Genomic DNA, 5,856 nt, shown 5'->3' with positions numbered 1-5,856 from the left:
TTTTTTTCATACATAAAATTAGCATGTTATTTAAAAGGGAAAAAGACAAAGATGTAAAGAAAATATAGAATGATGAAAAAGTCTGTATTCATTATGTCAATGTGGGCAAAATATATACAACGTGGAAGCAAAGATAAAGCAAATAACAGAATATTGTTACAATCCGTAGACCATCTAGAAGCTACTGATATTTACAGTAAATATAACAGAAAAAGATGCTAAGGATATACTGAGGTGATTCAAGAAATGGATTGGGCTAAGAAAGCATTGAGCTTCTTCTCTTTTACCTCCTACAAACTGGAGGTGAATGAATTTCAAACAACTCCAGCTTGGATAAATTAATAGTGAATAAGCGAGGAGGAAGGGCTTTCATAAATATGTCAGCAAGTTGGTTGGAGGATGAAACGGGTAGCAATCGCATGAGACCTGACTTAGATTTCTCACGAACGAGATGACAATCAATATCCAGATGCTTTGTGCGTTCATGAAAAACAGGATTGGCAGCAATGTGGAGGGCGCTTTGATTATCACAACACAGGACAGGTTGCTTTGAACATGAAATTCCCAAATCAGATAATAAATAAATGAGCCATTGCAATTCACATGTGGTGGAAGCAAGTGCCCTGTATTTAGCTTCAGAAGAAGATCTGGATACTGTGTTTTGTTTCTTGGTTTTCCAAGAAACCAAAGAACTGCCAATGAAGATGCAATATCATGTAACAGACCGACGAGAATCAATGCAGGTTGCCCAATCTGCGTCGCTGAAACCTGCAATATGAACTGGTGAATCACGCCTAAACAGAAGGCCTTTGCTGGGGCTGCCTTTAAGATATTTAAGAACTCGCATGGCAGCCTGGAAGTGAGTTTGAGTAGGATTAGACATAAATTGGCTCAGTTGCTGGACAGGAAAAGTAATGTCAGGACGCGTGCTTGTAAGATAAAGCAATCTACCAATTAAACGTCGATAAGAGAGGGGATCGGACAATGGCGCACTTGAATCTTTATGAAGGCGTAATAAACAATCCATTGGTGTGGTGGATGGTTTGCATGCCAACATACCAGAATCTGATAACAATTCCAAGCAATATTTCTGTTGACAAATTGAAATGCCAGTATCTGAAACATTTACTTCTAAACCCAAGAAATATTTAAGATTTCCCAAATCCTTTATGTGAAAATTGGAATTTAGAATCTGCTTGACTGTATCTATTTCATGTAGACAATTGCCTGCCAAAACTACATCATCAACATAAATTATCAAGGCCGTGAAATTAGTTCCGTGATTTTTAATAAAGAGGCTATGATCTGCCTGGGCTTGCTGATATCCATAAGATAGAAGAAGAAGATGAAGTTTCTCATACCAACGACGACTAGCTTGCTTTAGCCCATACAAAGATTTGCGAAGTTTGCAACAATGAGAACGAGGGTAGCCCTGAATACCAGGAGGAATAGTCATATAAACATCTTCAGTCAAATCTCCGTGCAAGAATGCGTTACTGACATCTAATTGCTGCAAGTGCCAACGATTGACTGATGCTAAGGCCAAAACAACACAAATTGTAGTCATTTTTACCACGGGGGAGAAGGTCTCCATGTAATTAATCCCCTCAATTTGGGAGAACCCTTTGGCAACAAGACGTGCTTTGTAGCGCTCGATACCACCGTCAGCTTTGCGCTTGATCTTGTAGACCCATTTACATCCTATGGGTTTAACATTAGGAGGAGACACAACAATATCCCAGGTCTGATTTAGATTCAGAGCATCAATCTCAGCATTCATTGCCTCAATCCAACAAGGGTTGTGAATCGCCTCTTTGTATGTAGAAGGTTCAATTTCAGAGAAAAGAGACATGACAAATTTGTGATCAGAAGGGGAAAGCTGAGAGTAAGAAAATACCTTTTGAAGAGGATATTCACACTTTAAGGATGGTTGGTCTGACGAAGCTGTAAAGGTACTACAAATAAAGTCACGAAGCCGAGTTGATGGCTGAGAGATGCGAGTTGAACGACGTGGATTGAAAGTGGGTTGTGTGGTGGTCGTAGGCGAATTAGATGTGGGTGGTGAGGACGATGGTGAGTTGAGATGGGTGGTTGATAGTGATGGGTTAGGTGAAGGCAAGGAAGGGGACGTGTTGGGTGTTGAAGCAATGGAAGAAGGTGAGGTGTTCGGTGTTGAAGTATTGGGAGAGGGAAAGGGTAAAATGGGGTCCACATGAGTGTAAGTATTGTTGGGAAAAGGTATGGGTGGCAGTGGCGGAAGCTGTGTGTTAGGGTTAAAAGCAATATCATTGGGCTTGGGCCTTTTGAAAGGAAGATGGGTTTCATGAAATTTGACATTTCGGGACAAAAAAATTTCTCTGGAATCTAAATCTAAAATGATGTACCCTTTTGTTCCATTTTGAAAACCAAGAAAAACACCACGTCTAGAACGTGGGTCCAATTTTTGTCGGGGAATATGGGTGGAAGCATAACAAAGGGATCCAAAAACCTTGAAACTAGAAAAATCAGGTTTGTTATTGAGAAGTAATTCAAAAGGAGTTTTATTCTGTATGACAGGTGAGGGAACACGATTTATGAGAAAAATAGCATGTTTAATAGCATATGACCAAAATTTATTTGGAATTTCAGATTGAAACAAAAGAGCTCGGGCAACATTGAGAATATATTGGTGTTTGCGTTCTACTCTAGCATTTTGTTGAGGGGGTGTAAGGACAACTGGTTTGGTGAATAATCCCTTTAGAGGCATAAAAGTCCTTTAGGGAAAACTCGGGGCCATTATCAGAACGAATGAGTTTTATCTTAGAATCAAATTGTCTTTCAATTAAGGCAATAAAATTTTGAATATTACTTTGGACCTCTGATTTTGCTTTTAGTAAGACAACCCAAGTAAAACGATTGAAATCATCAACAATGGTAAGAAAATATTTGTGACCATGGATAGAAACTTGAGAGAATGGGCCCCATATATCCATATGAATAAGATCAAAAATTTTTGAGGCTCTATGAGTACTAACAGAGTATGATAATTGTTTTTGTTTAGCTAAGTGGCAAATATCACAAGGTCCATGAACATGCTTTGAGATAAAAGGATATTGATCATGTAAAACATTGAGTTTTTTGTTTGACAAATGTCCTAAACGAAAATGCCATATGTTGTTTGTGTTGATGGGAGAGACGGAAAGGTGGTTGACAGAAGGGACATAAGGTGGGAGACTTGAATTTGCTTGAGTGACTAGATGATAAAGACCTTGTTGAAGCTTAGCCAAATCAACCATCTTCATTGTGCTCAGTTCCTGTATCTGGCATAAAAGACCCGAAAAGGTTAATTTGTAATTGAGACCGGAAAGAAATTTTGAAATGGAAAAAAGATTAAAGTTAAAATCTGGAACATAAAGCACATTGTAAATTATGAAATTTGGAGCAAAACGAACCGTTCCAGCATAATGTGAAGTGACTGTGGACCCATTGGGGAGATGGATATGAATGGGTTTTATTTTGGAAAAAACTTGAAAATTTTTGAGAGAACAACTAATGTGATCAGTTGCTCCAGAGTCCACAATCCAAGATGAAGAATGATATAATGAGTTAGAAGAGAGGATATGAGATGTTTGTGATGTAACACTGCAAAAAGTAAAAGACGTGTTACCACTGGGACCAGAAAAGGTAGTTGGGCTTTTCTGAATGAGATTAGCACGAGTGGAAGAATGAGGCTCATCACTATTGACACCAATAGTGGCTTGTTGGAGTAGAGACATCAAATGCTGGTATTGGGCCTGAGTAAATTGAAGACTTGATCCATGTTGTTGCTCAAGAAGGTGGTGCGGCACAAAAGGGCGGTCATCAGTGACAGTGTTGTTAACAGAAGAAGAACCACTGTTGGGACTATAGAAACGTGGTCGACCCGGATATCGTGGATGACCGGAAGGGTATCCGTGTTTGCTATAACAAACGTCAACGGTGTGTCCTGTTCTCTTACAGTAAACACACACTTTTGAAGATTTGGCTTGCGGGGTTTGGCCACCACCGCCTCCTCTGCTTGGTCCACCACCTCCATTATTGCGAGGTGTACCATGAAAAGAACATGCATCAGTGGCATTTGCAGAAGAGGAAACAACATTATTAGCAAAATCATTGGGCGCATCGAGAGGATAAACAACAATAGCATGTTGGCGTTCATTTTGAATGACCATGGAAAATACTCTGTTAACGGAAGGTAGAGGATCCATTAATAAAATTTGGGAACGAATGACACTGAATCTGTCATCAAGGCCCTTGAGAAACCGAATGATAAAGTCCTCTTGATGGTAAACACGGGTTTGACAAGCACATGGTGGAAGAGGTCGAAAATTATCAAGCTCTTCCCAAGATGCCTTAAGAGAAGTAAAAAAATCTGTGACAGTGAGGGAGCCTTGCTTCAAGGCATAAATTTCCTCCTGGAGCTCTGCAATACGCAAAAGGTCACTTTGAGAAAACCGTTCTCGTAAGTCATTCCAGACATCAACAACATAATCTAAATAAATGATGCTTTGTGCAATCGAAGGAGAGACAGAATGGATGAGCCATGATATGAGCGGCATGTTGCAATGCTCCCATGGAGGATAGGTAGGATCATTAAGACTTGGAAGAGGAATAGACCCAATAAGGAACCCCATTTTGTTTTTGAAAGTGAGAGCCAAGCGAAAGAAACGAGACCAAGAGTGGTAGTTTCCACCGGAGAGGACAGGAGAAACTAAGACAGAGGAGAGATTCTCACTCGGGTGTATGTAGAAAGGACTTGATGGATTTTGGCTAGGGTCACTAAAATGTGGTGGATTTGAAACGTTATCACTGTGAGGGGACCCAGGTGCAGAAACAGAAGCGGCCATGGTAGCAGAAAAATGATATCAGCAGAGCTCCAGGAGGGAGCTCTGATACCATAAAAGGGAAAAAGACAAAGATGTAAAGACAATATAGAAGGATGAAAAAGTCTGTATTCATTATCCCAATGTGGGCATAATATATACAACGTGGAAGCAAAGATAAAGCAAATAACAGAATATTGTTACAATCCGTAGACCATCTAGAAGCTACTGATATTTACAGTAAATATAATAGAAAAAGATGCTAAGGATATACTGAGGTGATTCAAGAAATGGATTGGGCTAAGAAAGCATTGGACTTCTTCTCTTTTATTATTGTAACAAAAACTAAGCATATATAGTTCTTAAATTAATGACACAATCCGTGTTGTTCAAAAGTTCCAAACTAAAGACTATACATTGTAACGCCCCATTTAATTTAATACAAAAAAAATTAAAGGAAACGTCACACAGAGATAAATCAACAATGCAGTCCTGGGGTTCATAACGTCACCCCTACAAAACCGGGCACACCACGATGCCAACTAAAAGTAGGATAACCGTTTACTTAAGAGTTTACAATCTAACAACTACGAATACAGGGAGCCATAGCCCTAAAGAAAACATGGAAAGAAGAAGCGTGAGATCTAGCCCAGAAGGCTAAGCTGCTGGATCACCGTTTCCCTGCTGACCACGAGAACTTCGCCCATCTGCTCCCATCAACCAAGTCGATGATCATCGCGAGAAAGAACAGCCACATACATCACAACCATGCAACAAAACGGGTAAGCTAGAGCCAATCAACATATTCAACATGCAATCAAATATATTCTCATCATCTCATCCACATAGCAACCAAACATGTTATGACTCTTCATTCAATACACTACGACTCGACTCGACTCATCCGGATACGTATAACTCGGTCGGATTCAGCGGATGCTTGCACTTGTAGTGGATACCCCTGCTCGACCCTGAGCTGCTCGATCCTGAGCTATGTGTTACCAGTGTTACGATG

At 40.0% G+C, this 5,856-nt stretch overlaps 1 pseudogene; it reads right to left on the bottom strand.

The window, feature by feature from the left end:
• Nucleotides 1-283: 283 nt before the first annotated feature.
• LOC146887951 (uncharacterized) lies at nt 284-4,865 on the bottom strand (annotated as a pseudogene).
• Between the last annotated feature and the right edge of the window lie 991 nt (nt 4,866-5,856).

The sequence above is a fragment of the Vigna unguiculata genome, chromosome 3 (genome assembly GCF_037176805.1).
Source record: "Vigna unguiculata cultivar grain cowpea cultivar isolate G323 ecotype 2 chromosome 3, ASM3717680v1, whole genome shotgun sequence".
In the NCBI taxonomy this organism is placed as follows: Eukaryota; Viridiplantae; Streptophyta; class Magnoliopsida; order Fabales; family Fabaceae; genus Vigna; species Vigna unguiculata.
The sequence above is the reverse complement of the archived record's forward strand: the minus strand, read 5'-3'. Positions and strand labels throughout refer to the sequence as shown.